This window comes from Anguilla rostrata, chromosome 16 (genome assembly GCF_018555375.3).
Source record: "Anguilla rostrata isolate EN2019 chromosome 16, ASM1855537v3, whole genome shotgun sequence".
NCBI lineage: Eukaryota > Metazoa > Chordata > Actinopteri > Anguilliformes > Anguillidae > Anguilla > Anguilla rostrata.
Genome location: NC_057948.1, coordinates 15,870,173 through 15,888,629, shown reverse-complemented (window position 1 = coordinate 15,888,629; position 18,457 = coordinate 15,870,173). Strand labels below are relative to the sequence as shown.

At 38.6% G+C, this 18,457-nt stretch overlaps 1 protein-coding gene across 7 annotated transcripts in view; it reads left to right on the top strand.

Annotated features, from left to right (window-relative positions):
* The first annotated feature begins 2,558 nt into the window (after positions 1-2,558).
* The window catches only part of znf536 (zinc finger protein 536), a 164,775-nt gene continuing 148,876 nt past the window's right edge, over positions 2,559-18,457 (top strand). For 2 of the 7 annotated variants that reach the window (XM_064312507.1, XM_064312510.1), the window contains exon 1: positions 2,732-3,122. The gene's annotated coding sequence lies outside the window, so the exon portion shown is untranslated. Of the gene's footprint in view, positions 2,710-2,731; positions 3,123-3,524; positions 3,829-18,457 lie in introns of those variants that run through there. The other 5 variants (XM_064312508.1, XM_064312509.1, XM_064312513.1 and 2 more) reach the window with 4 other exon arrangements.

Sequence of the window (18,457 nt, the reverse complement as noted above, 5' to 3'; positions counted from 1 at the left end):
CCCTTAGGAGCCCTTTGGGAACCTGATATAAAAACAGATGGGTTCCCCTTCAAATCACATATAAACTGTGCACAGCCTGTCACTTCACATTTTGTCCATTCTATCCCTAAAGTTGTCTCAGCATTGGTGTAATGCTGCTGCAATGTGTTTGCATTTCTGGGATGTTGCAGAACGGTTTTTAGAACATTTTATGTTTGTTGTTCACAGAAGCGAGAGGTAAAAGTAAGTCATGCCGTCCTGTCGATGGCCCTGGCTGGTGCTTCCTTAGCTACGTATATCCGAAAGTACACAAGAAAGGGCCTAACGGAATAACATCTTAATTCATTTGAAAGTGAACAGTGGCGTGTCTGTTTTGAAGCATGATTTCTTGGATTGCTTCCAGTATTGGGTCAAAAGCAGAACCATCTTCAGTTTTAATCATCAGTGCATCCTGACACATTCAATGCTGCCTTTGTGTTCCTGTTGGTGTTTTATTTATTATTATTATTGATTAGCTGTGTTTTTAACTTGGATTAGATGCAGAGATCAGGACAACTTACAAATGAAATTGAAAAAATAACCTAAAATACAGTATGCATCTGAAATGAAAAAAATAAAAAAGAAGTAACTTATGGTCAATGTGAATATTTATTCTATATCCTAGGGCCCATTTAAGAAAAAAAGAGCAGGATAGAAATGATAACAGTTGTAAAACACAAACTGTATAAATCTTTTGTGTTGATCACAGTTTTCTACGTGAAACTTGTACACACACACACACACACACACACACACATATACATATATTAAACTTTAATATCAACTTTTTAAGGACACATTTAATTTGTATCCACCTGCAATTAGTGCAGTGAAAGGAAATTATGTCAGCGAACGTTCGCTTATTAACCATAATCGTGTCAGGTTTTTCAAGTTCTTCATCTTGGGATCACCTGTTGCTATAAGCCAAGGTCTTCAGAGAGTCACGTGCATGAGCTGCACAGGCGTTTTCAGAGAACTGTATTTTTATTATTCTGTATGGAATGATTTCCCTGAGAAAACCAAGACAATAACAGGATACAAGACCTCGTTAACCGTTTGCTTCACATACATAACGAGTGATTAGTCTAACTATTGTTTCAAATTGTATAATTAAAATTTGGACCAATAATACAAGCGACATTCTATAAATGATACTTCGCCTTTGTTATTTATACTCTCAGATTTCATCATTTCCATTTCATTTGAATCAGAATATATAAAACAGTTTCTTTTGAAATCCCAAACAAAATGCATATATTCGTAACTATACTTTCACGCCAAAGTGTTCGCTCCTTCTCTACATAGGCAAAAACGTCACCCAGCATTGTAGCACTGTTTGCTTGCATATTGGATATCTCCCTAATATATTGTTTAAATTTGCATGTTTAAGTCCATATGGCAACTTCCTTTTGACCTGCTTTCCCATCCCAGTCTCTTTGTCAAGCCTGTCACCGATAAAGAATCACTTGACTTGCTATAACAAGTTCAAAAGAAAACTGAAAATGCGCAGTTGATCCATGAAGAATTGAAAAAAGGGACACCCCTACTGCTTTAGTTATCATTCCCATAGAGATAGCGATATTATTGATGGGATGGTTATGCTAATTTCTTTAGAGACAAACTTTTATTTTGGAATTTGTTCAAAAAAGAATTTCATACACATCAAACTGGAAAATGCAGGCTGAATTCCTAAACGTTTAAGGGGAGGCATGGGAATCTGATTTCATCGTGAATAACGCCGGTGGACTCCTTTTTCCTTTTTAAAGTATGTCCTTTCTGGAAAGAAAATAAACGACACTTGGGTCTCCTCTTCTGGGGTTTTAATTAATCTTCATATTCTTGCGGACAGAGTTGCAAGACATATTGCACAAGTTTAAGTAATAAAATAATCACCCCTAATTGGCCTCTCTGTTAGGTGGTCTTTTTATAAGATGGAATTAAATTAAAAATGCAAGAGCTGAGTCTTTTTTATGTAACGAGAGAAAAATGGGATAATATACTAGTATAAAAAGGAAAAGTAGTGTAGTGTATATTTTGCTTGAGGTAAGTTACGGTGGCAAACTGTCCCTGGCGCATGAGGAGAATGAGTTTTACTGCATGTATTATATGTAAACCCGCGGTTGTCAGCGAACCCCCAGGGAACTAATTTCAGTCCTGATGTATTGAGAATCTAGTTTTACCTGAATCAATGTGTAAAGTGTCCCCATGGCTCGACATTTTGAATAATCAATCCGTCTGCATTGGCTCTAATCATGCGCATCACTACTTTCTTCTTTGTCAACCTTTCAAATGTTCCTTGTTTCTTTTCGCCGTCCAAATGTCACATGCGAGTAGCCTATATTCTTTAAAACAACCTGCCGGTCGGCGTATTTTGATACTTTTTTTATTATAACCAAGCCTTTTCCCATAATTACACTAATCATTATATAATCCCACAACAAAGACTCTATTGAAGCACTAGCTTTTGTCAACTCTGGGACACTGAATTTATAATTGCATTATTCAGCTTCTTTTTTTCTATAGAAACATAACCTATCAAACCATCCACATCCGAGCATTTTGTTGCGTGTACGGTCGACCTGCACATTGCTTTCCGAACAAAACGCTTCTGAAGTTCAGGGGGAAAAAAAGAAAAAAGTTTGACGACCACATCGAACTTCCCATCAAAACACCTTCTTTATTTCCACGTTGGTAAGAACCTACAAGCGAGCGCGACTCCCATTACATATTTTCTCGTCTTTAAGTGTAGCATGTTCATTTTAATAGCCCGCTACGATATTAATTAAAATCACGTTTGTAAGCAGATTCGCCTTTTCCCTATTGTTTCAATATAGCATGGTGTTAGAATAAAGCTTTTTCGTCGGGGAACGCAAAAAGCTCATCACTGGACCCTTCGCGTTTGTGTGCATACGACTGGCAACATAACTGGCTTATTTACATTAAATACGCCACAAGGTTACAGTGCAGATCAACGTCATTTTATCGCTGATTACTTCTCTTAAGCGCTAGAGCAGTGACTGATGCTTGGGACGCGCGCGCTGTCTACACAGATTTATCCTGGAGTTTTTTGGAAGAAAACAGACTTGAAATAGTTATTCGAAAAGGTAAGCAATCGTATTGTAACTATAATATATCTTTTCTCAGACAGGGATGATTAGTATTTTTTGAGACGGCAGGTATCAAAGCCAATTATACGCGGCGTCTCAGAATAACAAGACTGACAATGTGAGTGGGTTCTTAGAGAATAGACAGATTTTAATAATAGTGTTTACGGGAGCTCAAGGTCAGGAACAGACAGCGCTGTGGTAATTTTTCTCAGTTGCAACGCAGGGGAAATGGGCGATTAGAGATTATTTTATGTACTAGGTTATTTTATCAAGGGCTGAGCTTTTGGCTCATCAAAATCGAATGCCGCAAGACCTATCTAGTTGCTGCGAATTACGCCGAGCACGACAATGGAGTGCTTTTTTAACGGTACAATGCATTTCACCTACCAGATAGGGGGAGTCCAAGCTGAAAGATGGAAATGTCTTGTGATGCTGGGTGATCAGTATCAATGAACACATTTATCCCGAAAAGAAACCGAATAAAATAAAACGCTCTCTACTCGGGATGCGTGCGGAACAGCTCTATAGAGTGGGATTGTGGAGAGGACAATCGTAACAGGTCCGAGCCGCACTTTTCCCCCTTCAGCGCAAGAAAATGACCAAGTCAATCTTATGGACATGCTTCATTATTCAATGAACACACTCTTTCAAAACGCAGCGTTTACATGCAGGAGTTTCTTCAACGCATTGCTTAAATTTTAAGGTAAGAAGTGCTAAAGCTGTAGTTTCAGTAATTCGAGAGGGTTTAAAGGGAGACGTTGTGCTTTTTAAAGTCAGTTTTGACTTTTTTGTTTCTCTCATGAAATCACAGAGGGGCCTGATTTAAAAAAATGTATATATATTTTTTATTTTTGTAATTTAAAGAATACAGTACAATTTAATATCCACAGCAGTGACGTTTGCATGCGGGGCTGTCAGGGGAGAAAGCACCAACATAATGAAAGCATCCGGGAAGCCATTGAACGGCGCTGTAGAACTTACTCCCAAGAAATCTTCGATTATATTTTCCGTGTCATTTTACAACCTTTACTTCTTGCAGAGTTAAATATTTCATTAACACCGCTAAAGACTGAAATGAAAGGGAACATTCCCAGTTTAAGTGTGATGTGATATCAGATAGCTGCCGCTGCTTAACCGGGGGATAAAACTTTCCTCTTTAGAATCTTCTTTGCAAACTTTCCCGCTACACCCCAAGGGGTTCTGTTCAGGATTTCAACTAACCTGAATACGGATTGCTGAAGAATTAGGATCAAAGTTATCTGGTGCATGCCAAGTGTCAAAACTTGTGAGATGGAAGTGCCTGAGAGACCTGCCATTTTGTGCTGTGATCGACCTCGTATGAACAGAAGACCCGCATTATGCTTTCAGGAACGTTATGATGGCATTCAACAGCTAAGAAGTAAATGTCATATCAGGCTTTAAAACCTTTTATCAGGAAACAACAAGCATATTGCTACAGAGAGGGCAGATTTAACGACAGTTGCAAATGTAGTCCTTGGGGAAATAATGCATTTTGTCTGTGTAAAGTTACAGGGATACGGTTAGAAACGGCAAGCGTTTTCAAAGCTTGCGGTATTCATTGAATGTGAAATGATATGTTCAACAGAACTAAGGGTGAGTTTGAGGTTTTAAAACGAACCACATAGCCTACTAGTAGCCCGATAATAACGCTATTGCAAAAGGAATCATGAGGGCAACTTCATTCGACTTGATTGCAAAATACAAATAGTCTAAAATACGAGCCCAGCTTCTAATGTTCTAGCCTCTGTTATCAGCAAGTTTGTTCAACGATGGAACATTGTCAGAAAAAGTCTTATGTCGGATAGACGTCAATCTTAAGATTTTGTTAAACGCTAAATACGATAAAAAAAAAACTAGATTTACTTGCTCAAATCTGTTGCAGTGATCAGAAAATATACACAAGTGACATCGTTAAACTGCCGCCATTCTAAACTCCTGTGTGAGATGCAGGTGTCTCGTTCTACAGCGCATTCTCACCTTGAGTTAGTTTTAGGGACACATCCTTACCAAGAATAACCTCTTCTTGATGTGCGAGGTGACTTAATAGTAGTCTACCTCAGAAGGACCCAGTGGTTGCAAGGGGATATCACTGTTTGAAATATTAAACAATGCACACATTGGCCTATATATATATATTTAAAAAAAAAATCTTTTTGCATCTTCCGCGAAGTTGAAATTAGAAAACAGTTTTTTCCTTATATTCTCTGTGAAAGGAAAATTACGAATAGTGAGCGTGCAGATGTATGCAAATGGTAGTCATTGTTTAACGGTATTTGTTAGGCGGATATTATGTCTGCAATAGTGTCTGGGCGTAGACATTTTTGTCAGCTCCCCTCATTTCTTATTTGAGTTGGAATTGCGATGGAAAAGAGTCACTTGAGTTTGAAAAGCTAAAAATGGCACCCTTGACCCTTTATGTTCTGAGCACTGCACACAAACAATTGCATGTTCTTAATCAACTTAAATGCATCATATTTTGTAGAATGAAAATATGGTGTGCACTTGATTTTGAAGAGGCCACAGAACTGACTGAATATGCATCTATCTAAAAGATAATGGGAAGATTGATGATACAGAATATAGTGCAGTGTGTGATTGCAAATGTATATATTATGTAGTTTTATTTCAAATCAAATGATATGGCCAGTAGTTGCTGTGCTTGAAGTTAAAGAAAATATGATTCCATAAAAACAAAAATAAAAAATGCAATAAAAATATAATCATTTCATCTGTGTCATTATATTTATTGCAATTTAAATTATTTTTGAATATCAGTTATAAAAGAAAAGGAATGTTAACATTGTTGTTACATTGTGTAATTTTGCATACCAAACTAAGATTATTCAAATGATTAATGTCATTGTGTGATTGTTGCTTTAATTGCAATGCCAGTCAATTTTTGTAACAAATCTGTTTGCCGTTGGACATGACCAGGCGTGTTTTTTAAGCAAGATAAGTTTTTTTTCTCCGATGTTCTGACCTTAATTATTTTTGCAACTCAAAAAGTGCACCTGTCTAAATACCCCAAAACATTCATTCCCTTGCAGAACCTGGCTGTAATGTGAAACTGGAATTATTTAGTCTGGTTTATGGCCTACACATCGAACAGTTTAGCAGTGAATCTGAAAATCTAGTGTTTATCTGCCGTGCTCATGGGCTCCTGAAACTGGGGTGCCAGCCACTGAGCAGTGAGGGAAGTGTGTGTCTCTGACAAGACGAAAGGAGGCTATGTGTTGCATCTACGCTTTTTCTCAGTGCTGTCAATCTGCACCCAGTCAAGTGGAGCCAGTGTGCAGCCTCCATCAAACAGCCATTCCACACTTTACTGATTCTCCAGCCTTTAATTGGTTGAAATTGTCTTCCAGATGCAGAGGCCTAGCTGGGGCTCTGTGGGACAGTATGGCAGGGAACGCTGGCGATTAGGTATTAATTGATATGTGTAGTTGAGCCCCCCCCCCCGGCTCAAAGGGCTAAGGCTTTTACCCCTGTGACCAAGGGGTGTCCCTCCTCACCCTCGGTGTCTCTTAGGCATGGGGCATCCAAAATATGGCGTGGCTGTTTGTATGTGAGATGGAAGCTAGGAAGCTACGGCGACCTTCATGGGAAAGGTTAGCCGTGGTGCCACGCAAGACAGGACAGAACGCCTCTCAGGACAAGCACTCACAACTTTATTTTAGCATTATGGCTGCGCAGATAATGAGTGGAATTGTGGAGGAAAATAATACCACACAGATTCTTCATTTAGTAATGGGCTGCAGGAATCAAGTGAGTTGAAATGCAGGAATTATGACGACACTATGTTCCTCAAAGACTGAGGATGCAGGTGTTTAAAATAATTTCAGAATGTTTTGATCTTCTTGCATTAGAGGTTTCATTTGAGGTGCACCAAGTGGTTACTTAGCAACTATTTCCCTATTTTAAAAAGTTATAATGTATATAGAGTGAGGTCCCATACTGATGGGTGGGGCGCTTTAATGGTCTGAGTGGTGGTGTTGGTTCATTCTCTGTCTGAGAAAATGACATTAGGATCATTTAAGCATTTTTTGGGAACATTTACTTTGACCGCATACTGTTTAAAGTAGCACTTTAAACATTTGTATCCATGTTTGCACGATCCTCTGCTTCGAACTGCCTTTAATCCAAGTTCATTTAAGAGTTTAACACAAGGTAGAAGGAAATGTAAAGCAGGAATTCATTTTCAATTTCTTGTTTGATGTTTTTATAAAATTAATTTCCAGGGAAGAAATATCTGCAATAAGGTACATTTATTTTCATTAATATCCTCACTGTGAGTTAAATGTTTGTATGATGGTTTTTTTTAAATTTACAGTGCATTGTCCTTAAATCTGATAAATACCGCTCTGCAATTTCTTCTCTTTTTGTCTCGCATTCACAAAAACAGTCTGACTCATTGCACTTTTTAGGATAGCAATGTGTGTGTGTGTGTGTGTGTGTTGTAAAAAAATGTGTGTGTCTGTGACATAAACGTGGTGCGATATCATTTTTAATTGTAATAAAGGTAATTACTGGGCCTTATTCTCTGGCGAATACTTTTTATTTTAAGAAACTATAAATCTGATGCCATTTTGTATAAATGCATAATGCTAGGGCAGAAATTAAGGAGGAAGTGAACAGTGAATTGGTGGTGACTAAGCTTAAGGATAGTGTTTAAAAAAAAAAAAAAAACGTCCAAAATAGGAGTCCACCTAACTATGTCAAGATGCTCAATGCCTCACTAGTTCGTTCTTGTGGGCAACCAGTGTAGGTTTCCGAGTTTAGATTCTCAAGAAAAGGAGTCCTGCTAATCTATTTACCCCTTTAAAAGCTGTGAAGAACAAGGTGTGTATTAGACACTTCCCTACAACAGACTTGTAGAAGAGGATAACAGAAATGAACAGATGTTTTGTGCCCTTGCAGTTTTTCCTTAATTCCCTTCCAAAGAGGGAGTTCAGGGAACAGAAATCTCTGTCTCTCTGTCTCTTTCTCTCTGTCTCTCTCTCTGACTCTCTGTCTTTCTGTCTCAGTGTATGTCTTTCTCTCTCTCTCTCTCTCTCTCTCTCTCTTCTCTCTTTCTGTTTCTCTGCCCCCCCCCCCCCCCCCCCGGAGTTTACAGCAGGATCAATATGGATCTCAAACCTGGAGATTCAGGTTGATGTTTATATTCAATAATTGAATGTGTTAAGTTGGAACCGTTTGCACAGCCTTGAGAAAGATGAGCACTGAGCAGCCTGGCCTTGCCATTTTTCTACATGAGTGATTTTGTAACTCCAGGACGCAATTTTCCTTTGATTGATGGTATTTTACAAAGATGGATTTCTCTCACCCATTCTAATATTTTTTTTTTCTTTATTTGTCCTTTGAAACAAGTAGTCTCACAGTAATAAAATGCCTTTAGTCTGCATACGACATTTTTTTTGTCTTTGTTAAAGTGGCCAATTTGGATTTAAATATGCAATGCATTGTGTCTAGATAACTTGCTTTGATCTTTTGAGGAGCACAAAATTACAACCATGTCAGTTTCAGACAAGAGATTTACGCAAATAGGCAACCACCCATCACTCATCGAGTTTGAAGCATGCACATTGTATTCTTGCACGTTCTCTAGACTCTTTGAAAATAGTGGTAAATATCTGCAGTGCTGCAGAAAATTTAATCAGAGCAGGGGCTGGTAGTGGCATTTGTCAGTGTTCTTAAATATCCCCAGTCAGCTGTGGGGTTTAATGCCTTTTGTGTCTGGGCTGCAAGAACTTGTTTTGGGTGGCAACCAACCCTTTGCCATTAGCATGGATTGGTTCACTAGTTAGAGGCCCCAGCAAGATGGCTGTTGGAAATTAGGACACTGTACCTTTAATTATGATCAAGAGGTTTTCTCGAAAGGATGGAGGCGTAGCAGTTATGTTGCCTCGTAAATCTGCCCGGTGCAGTATATTGTATTGAACTATTACAGTACACTATTATACTGCATATTCAACTGCCTCTCCTGGACCTCATTTGCATAATTGGATCTTTAATGAAACTTGCCTTGTGGAACAAAAAGAGGAAAGAAAGAAAAGAGGGGGGAAAAAACATTACAGGCAAACCCGAGTATTTGGTCCAGAAGTTCTGCTGGCTTTTAAAAGGGTTTTAACTTATTGCAAAGTAAGTGACCTGCACACAGTACATCAATGGCACAGCTACAAATAGGATGAGAAGTGCCTGTGAAAGCAGCACATTCCCAGCCCGGCCTCACGGGTTATTACTACAATAGCAGGATTTTTTTAGCCTGGGGGATTTTAGGTTTTCTGTCTACACTCATTTCATATACTTGTTACACAAGGAAGATGGGTCTTTTGTAGAATAACAGTGCGCTCAACTGCTGGAATTCCTCCGTCACAAATATTTTGACAATTTCTAATCTTTACAGGTTGGATTTTAGGTATACGATTGCTGACTTTGTGATTTGTTTAAGCCAACATGCTTTTATTTGAGTATTTGTGTATGTGTGTGTGTGTGTGTGTGTGTGTGTATTAAACCGGGAACATATCAAGAGTTCAGTCCTCTCCTGCTTTCATTCCCAGGCTTGTTTAGAGCATGGGGGATGTTTTGTTTTATTGGTTAATTAAACCGTGCTTGCTTTTTCCCTGTTTTCAGCAGGTGAAGGTTAAAAAGCTGATAGTGCCTTTTTCAATTAAATGTGAGTGTCATAGTAAATGAAATGTTATTTGTCCTGCAGTTTGGCTGTGTTTGAAGGAGCAGTGATTTAAAAGGGAAAGGGGGGGAGGATTTTTTTTTTTTTTTTTTGAAAATTACATTGCATCCATGGAGGCGTTCAGGATCGCCATAGCACGAGAGCTTTGTTACCAGGGACTGAGTGTTAATCAGGCTCAGAGGTTAAAAATGGATATTAACAAAATGGTGATTATTTTTCATCAAGAGAGGATACGAGGGGTATCCAAAAACACCTCTGTGACATTACTCCAGATATTTAAGTGTGGATCATGTGTCAAAGCATTTTGAAGGTGGGTATTAACTGTAATGTTAGAGTGGCAGAAAAAAAAAATACATCAAGCACTGGCATAGAGCTGCCATTGATCCATAATTGCAAAGCGTCTTTTCCTGAGGGTTTGTGTACTGGGGGAAAGTTTTAGCGTGGTTTTCTGGAAGGTGCTGAGAGCGGCCTGCTTATTCCAGGTACTGTAGGCCTGCGTTATTTCGGATGCCCCCTATTTAATGCCATTATGAGATGCCTGGGCTATAGCTGCTGTATTGTTTTTCTGCCCCCTGCGGACTGGCAGCTCCTGCTGTTGATTCTTTCAGTAATGATGTCACTGCGATAGTGGAGAGAGAGCAAATGTCTCCTGATTCCACCATTTAACGGCTGGTTGATTTGGCTGATAATGATAGCATTGGCGTCTTTCTGCTCGGAGACAGATCAGGCCCTGTGAATTACCGTCTCCTAACCAGAGAGGGAGCTTGATAGTGTAAAAAAAAAGAGAGAGAGAGAGAGAGAGAGAGAGAGAGAGAGAGAGAGATGATGCACTTAATTGTATCTGTGGTCTGCTCTGAATAAGCTGTTGGGGATCTGCGTGTCCCTGCCGATGAAGGCAGGTGGGACACATTGAGACAGACCGCTCGACTCCACCGCTGCATTACGCCGCTTCACGCTCCTCACCGTTTGGAAGCACGACGAGAGACGTGTGATTAAGTTGCATCTGCACGTATTTATTTATTCTTTTTTTTTTTTTTGCATCTTTCGTTTTTATTTGTACTTTATTTATGGCTGGGCCATTGTATTGATTATTTCAAAGCATTCTTGTGGATTAACAGGTTTAGTTTATGAGTGGTAATTCATTTTGGGGTCATCTTTTAATTTACTTGAACAAAGAGTTGTATTTGCTTCTATATACATTTGCAGTATGATCGTCACGTAAAAAAATATAAAGTTAGCCAGTTAGCTAGTTCAGTAAACATAACTTCATAAAAGCAATTTTGCCCACGAATCGAGCAATTTGACAATTTTTCATGTGAAATACTAAGATATTAAAGCCTGCAAGCATAGAGGAATTTTCTCTGTTATTTATCCCTTGAAAATAGAAATAGAAATCAACTTTAATATACAACTTAACTTCGTCCTTTAAAAAAATGGGTCTAGCAATGCTTTGTTTGAATACATAGATGGAATGCTATGGTGAAAGAAATGATTCTTCCAAGACTGCAGGAAACTAACACTAAGTCAGCATTTAAAAGATTTGAACAAAAATCCCCCTTTGAAGGTAAAACTTAGTCTTACCAGCTGCGTTGACGGCACAAGAATGCCATTTGAAAGTACAGATCATTTAACAATCTTCTAAAAATGAGCCTTTGCTTGTTATTTGTCTGGCACATACACATCTTCCCCAATATCCAGAGAACTGAATTTGAACTTTTTTTTGCATTTAAAAAAAAATATATATATATATTTTCATATTTTTACACTAGATCTGAAAAAGAAGACATGGGGAAAGGGGTTCTTTGGTATATTAATACTCATGTTCCAAAACGTCATTGCATACTCCGAAGAGAAGAGTTCACAAAAAACACACACACACACACACACACACACACAAAAAAAAAAAAATTTGCCGCCATAGTGTACATATGCGGATGAAAAACTGTATTTACTTACATGGCTGCTAAAGCCTGTAATTTACCTGCCTACAGACTGGTGTACAGTTTTGACTGCGTGAAGTTCACACGCAAAGGTAAGGACTGAAGGTCAGCAGTGTACCTGGGAGAATAAGAAAACTCTCACAAAAAGAAGCTTAATTCATTATTTCTGTAAAAAGGCGCTTAACTCATTATTTATAACTGGTTACCCCTCTGTTATTGTTGCGGTTTCTTTTTATTCATTAGAATATTTCAATAGAATAAATGATTATAAAAATATATGCTAAGGACTACTGTAAATCAAAAGTTTATTTTTATTATCTGGCATTTCTCTTATGAGCCACCTCCCTCCCTCCCTTCCTTCTTCCTTTCCCCAGTAGATTACATGCACAGGTGTCTAGAACAGGAGAACCCAAGCTGCACAGGGATATTTGTCAGTTATGTGTGAAATACCTTTAACCACAACTCAAGGTTTGAACTAAATAGTATTTACTTTGGGGAATTTGTCTTTATTTATCTGCATTATTATGGAGCTGAATTTTAAAAGGGCCTTTTCAGAGGAGTCCCCAGACACCCAGCTTCCTTTACACACCTTTTAAGCCGTAAGATGCGCTCATACAGTGCATGTCTTTTCTTCCTCTTAGAGCTCTCCTATTTCTTATGATATTCTCAAATCTTTTCTTTCTCTTTGTCTTGATCGTCTCCAACGTTTGCGTTTGTCACGCGTCTCTCGTACCAGTTGTAATTGCTAGGAAGAGGGACAGTAGGTTATTGCTTGTTTAGCCTCGTCCTTTCAAACGTTCTGATTGTCTGCTTAGATCAGTGAAACCCATGTGGGCAGAAAATCCCATACTCCATCCATACCTGGTCTGCTATCTCACATTTGGTCAGAGTTACGATATATATATATATATATTCTTTATAATAAATAAATACCATCAAAGAAACATAACAAAGTACATGATGTAGATTCATGCACTTAAATACATACAGCAAATTCTTTCAACAGCCTCCTACTTGCTTGTTTGGATTTCATGTGGTGAAACAAACAAAACAACAAAAAAATCTGTGCGCTCAAACAATGAAATTGCAATATACCTATTTTCTACATCTTCTCAGCATTGATACACCCCGTTTTTGTTGAGTTGAGAAGTAGATATATGAACTGGAGTACATCTCATAATTCTGCATTACTTCATCGTTCATTTATTAGTGTTGTTTAATAAGGCACCAAGTAAGAGCGAGTGGGGAAAAAAGAGTCTCAAGTGTGATATCCTTGTCCTAATACAAGGTGAAATCAGACATCTCTACATGCAGTGTGCTCGTTGACCTGGCACTCTTCTGCCCGATGGCTTTGACGTTACACCTTTCAAACTCCAAAGTCAATATGGAGGAAGATAATATTTTGCTTTCAGTATTACTACCATTGAGTCACCAGGATATGTCCTTATTTATGGTTATGTAAGACCATGCTAGTCCAAACCGTGTACCCAGAACATCACTGATGGTCTGGTTATTGCAGACTACCTTCTGGTAACCTCACTGAAGTACAGTTAGTGCAGAACATGCAGTGGAGCCCAGACCTCCATCTCATTCTTCCAACTATCTGTTAGATCCCATTATTTGTCTTAGCCTGACAACATAAAATTTGAAGAATGCTTTCATGCACAATTTTTTTCTAATGTCCTGCCTTTTGGAATCCCTGCCCTTTCAACAGGGATTCCAAATACAGCCTGTGCAACTCTTCAGCCTATTTTCTGGTGCCAAAATAAACCTATTCTCTGTCAAATGAATGGGAACAATTTAATTCTGACTTCTGCAATTAAAATCTCTCTCATTATTTGTCAAAATGACATAGCATAGGAAAAAACAGTCTAAAGAAAGGAAGAAGCCCTCTGTTGTTTGACAGTTATCAGCAAGCCCCTAAATATTGAATCCTATATATGCTAAAACACAACTTTAGCATTCACAATGATTGTAGGGAAGCAGTCCTACAGATTACTAGTAGAATCTAAATTCTACCTGTTGGAAAACCTGTACTTCACTCTTTGTGCTGGAGTGGCTGTTACTTCAGGGGACTTATGTCCTCTCGGTCTCTAATAGGGAGCTATGAGGAGTAGCAGAATGGGGCCGGACAGGTAGCCGGAAGGTTTAAAGTTTGAATCCCAGGTGGGCTGTTGTTCCCTCAAGCAAAGTGTTTCATCCAAATAGCATTAGCTCATAAGAAGCTGCAGTGAAGGGTAGCAATATAATGCCCTTGGATAATATGCACAGTTTTGAGATTTATTGAACTTAGACAAGGGCATCAGCTAAGAAAATAAACGATAAAATATAAATGGGGGCATCTGCTGAAAAAATAAATTATAAAAAAGTATTATGTGGGTAAAAGACAAAAACTACTTTTTTATGTTTATGTGAAAGTACTGATGTAGAATTTTTTTTTTCCAGGTAAACAAAATAGAACAATGAGGAATGTTTTGGTAGATCCTAGATGTTGTTGTTGTTGTTATTGTGGTTTTATTATTATTATTATTATTATTATTATTATTATAATAATATAATAATATTATTATTATTATTTCCAGCCTCTCACCCATTGCATGCTGGAATAGGCTCCAGCACCCCCGTGACCCTGACTAAGCAGGAATAGATAATGGATGGATTATTATTATTATTATTATTATTATTATTATTATTATTATTAATAATAATAATAATAATAATAATAATAATAATAATAATAATACTAATAATAATAATAATAATAATAATAATAATAAACATGTGCCCAGTTTGGGGGCAAAAGGGGGGCCTGTACATGTTGCTCATGTGTGTTTGCTTGGTTTCTTAGTGGGACTTTGACGGTTGCTCTTTTGGTGTGTGGCCCCATTATAGCTCAGGCCCTTGGAATACATCCTCTGGGGGTCTCTTTCCTGCTGTGGACATTATTTGATAGGGGGACGGCTCGTGTTTGCGTGGAGCCACAGGTCACGCCTCTCCTTATTTTCCGTTTCATCCAGTTTCCCTTTCTGGAGGCGGTTGTTCTCTGAGCTTTTGTTGTTGTGCTTAATCTGGAAAGTGATCTTAATTGTAAAGGTTTAGCTTCATTTTTATACAGTTTCTGTCAAACAGCATAGTTAGCATTGAGAATGGAAAATTCACACTTCTGCTTTGGCCTTGTGGCTTTGAGAAGAGAGTGAGGGCCTGCTCATGGTAGGTTCTCCTATGTGTCCACCAAACAGGGCTGTACAAATTGAACACTATTTGTGACCATTCATTATCGCAAACTAACTGCAATTATTTAAAATGGTTCCATGGAAATCCGATTATCTCTCTGTAAGTCTTGAGCAATCAAATCAAATAATTAAAGTTTTGGCAGATCAAGGCTCTGGCTAATTTTATGGAAGTCTTGTACTTTGTTTTGGAATGCAATGCATAATGAAGTATGGGTTTAATTGCAGTTACTTCTCTGTTAATCGCTGGTCATATACAAGCCATTGCGTTGCTGGCAGTTTCAAAAGTGTAACACCAGTAGTCTTTATAGTTCGAAAATTCTGTGTACCTCTGCTGCAATTCGTCTTTTGTGATGAGGTTGTGAGAAAACAGATGACTATTGGGATTACATTGGAATCCATTATACAGCACCTTAGCATTGATGGGATAAGCAGTGGTCACCATGTGGTTGATTTCTGGGCAATGGAGTTATTGGTAGATGCAAGGTCAAGCTGGAGACATTATCCTAGATAAGTCAAGTCAAAGGCATCCATTTGAATGCATGGCCAGGGCTCAGTGCTCAAAAAGCAAAATGCCTAAAAATAATAGATCGAAAAGGTAAATGATGAAAATCGTACAAACCAAACAAGCCTTGTGGTCAGCAGGTTGCAAGGTGCACTTCCACTGTCCCCCCAGATTTAGCGTGCTCTAGCCCGTGGCCCAAAGAAGCCGGGCGGGCCTCGGAGGAATTTATATCAACATGACTAAAGCTGGGCACACTTTGGCAGGGAAAGAACTGAGCGACTGGGGTTAAATGGTGTGACTGCGGAGGTCAGACCTGATTAGCCCCTATCGGACCCACTGTGCGTGGGGTGGGGTCGGCCCGTGTGTGTGTGTGTGTGTGTCTGTGTGTGAGTGCGTGTGCACGTGTCTGTGTGTGCGTGTGCGTATGTGCGTGTGTCTGTGTGTGTGAGTGTGTGAGTCTGAGTGTGCAGGGGTCCTGACTGGGAGTCTCACCTTGTTCCTCATATGGACATCCCCAATGAATTTCTACATCCTCTCCTGAGGGCCTCTATTCTGTGAGGTTGGAGGAAGATGGGCTTCAGTTGGTGGGGTTTAACACTCTATTTGAAAACACTGTTTTATAGTTAAAAAAAAAAAAAAAAGTGGTAGTGTTTTTGAAGGTCCTGTTAATTCATTTGGAGATATTCGTACATCAATGCATTGTAAATCCAAAGTAGTTACCTTTGTGGACTGCTACCATGTTTTCAAAAGACAAACAGATGGTTGTTTGTCTAGTTTGCTCCGATAATCTTAGTAGTTGGGGAAAGCTATCCACCTGCTCCTTCAATCATCTGCTTTTACGCTGCAGTTTAGTGGCAAGCAGACAATTCTGTTTGTTGAAGGTTGTGGGGTTGCATTTAAAATCGTTTTTTTTTTTAAATACACAGTAACACCGTAATCCAGGAAAACCCTGTCATTTCCTTATGGAACAAGAAAAAGTGATGCAATTGCAACACCAGCAGTAAACCAACATATACAAAAAGAAGAAATAATAATAATCACAAAAAAAGCAAAATTAAGCCTTGGTACCCTAGAGCCAGTGCATAGAAGGCTTCCACTTACTTTCTTCCTCCTTATTTTTTGCTTGGCTGAAACTTGCTCATAACAGGATGTTAAATATATAGTGAAAAGACAGATTATGTCTATCTGGTTGCAGTATTCCTTGATGTATGCGCCATGTCACACTGCCATTGTCTCCTGGGTAAAGAATGATAGTTCAAATACCTACTATCTCTCCCCTGGTGCTCCAAATGCTCGCCTTTGAAGTTTTTATAATCCATCTGTCATCTTCGAGCAGGGAGGGCACATGTTCTGTACTACTCAATTACAGAATTTTCTTTTGCCAGCTACAATGAGACAGGAAAGAATAATATGGGTGGCTGAGAGAAATTGTTCAATATTCCGCATTCCTTGAATTCACCCATGCTTGATTGTGTCCCCAGAATACAAAAATAGAACATGTTTGTTGTGGGTGGAATGCCCACTTCCTACTTTTGCAGTTATGAAGAAGGCAATTGAATGCTCATTGTTTCAAGGCCACGATTTAGATAAATTTTGGGGCTAAACTGTCACTCGGCTTGTGAGAACAAAAACCTTTCATCTCGCTAATCAGATTTTATTTAATATCATTTTTTGAAATAAGAAAGCGAGAGATCAGTGATGGCAAATGTGAGAGTAAAACATTTTAATTTATTATTCCTTTTTCTCCCTTAAAGATGCACGCGGAATAGCACTTGCCGTCTGTTTGATGTGCATTCTAATGAAGTTTGTTGCTTTTCTCTGGTTAACTCATCTTTAATTAGACTGTGCCATACTGTATTTTCACATTTTAAAGCTAGAGTTAAAGCGTGTCTTTGGAAAGAGTTGGAAACTTCATATGCAACTGCTAACCAAAATAAAAATAAATTAGCAACAGCAGCGCATTTAAATTCAAAAACACCTTTTCAGATACAGATAAAAAAGCCATAATTCTTTTTTGTTTTTAAACACCGGTGTTAGATCTCTTTGTCTCATTTCTCATCTGTTGAGAGAAAGAAAACACTTACAGAAGATGAAAGATTGTATGCAGAACAAAAAAGGAGATTTGACATTCTCTGTTGCTTTTGAAACTTCAATGTTTTATAGTAATTGTTTCATACAAGTTATATATCTTCATTTATGCTGGAATAACAAGTTGCCCCTTTTTTATAACTAAAAGTAGCGCCCATCTGCTTCTTGAGACACTCCTGGCGCCTATTCATCGCAAAAATAATACTCGTCCTAATGACTTCCACATATTTTGAAATCTCCCTTTTGAAATTGGTCTTGGCAGATTATTTGCAGGTACTTGAGTTGCATCTGTTTGCAATTTTGCAAATGTGGAAGACTTTAATGCAGGGCTCATGGTGTGCGAGGGGCTATTTTAATCCTAGGGTAACACCGGCTGTCATCACAAAGCTCCATTTATCTTCCTCCTCCAAGGTGGGTGCACATGGCCGATGTTGAAAAGACAGTTGAGGGTTCAAGGTTCAAGGTCAAGGTCTTAAGTGAAACCCGATTCCCCCACACCCCCCAACTGCTCCTCTTTCATGGCTGATCCTCGTAGTTGGGTCCCGTGAGATGTGTTCCTGATAAAAGCACTGATCGGGGGCTTAATAAAGCCAAAATAATTGTGACTTCAGTCCTATTATTTATACCATGTGGCGAGCAGCTGACCAACGTAAGCCGTTTTTCTTTAAACTGTAATAAAGTGCTCTGTTGTCCCGCACGGAGATATCATAAGTTGCCTGGCCCTCACGACTGTAATTGCAGAGGTGGTTACAATTACATTAATTAAAGGACATATTATGAGTGTTTATTCAGTTTGACAAAAGAGAACGTGTTGGAGCCTTTTCATTAGTTTCTGCTTTTGTGTGTTGTTTTATTAGGAG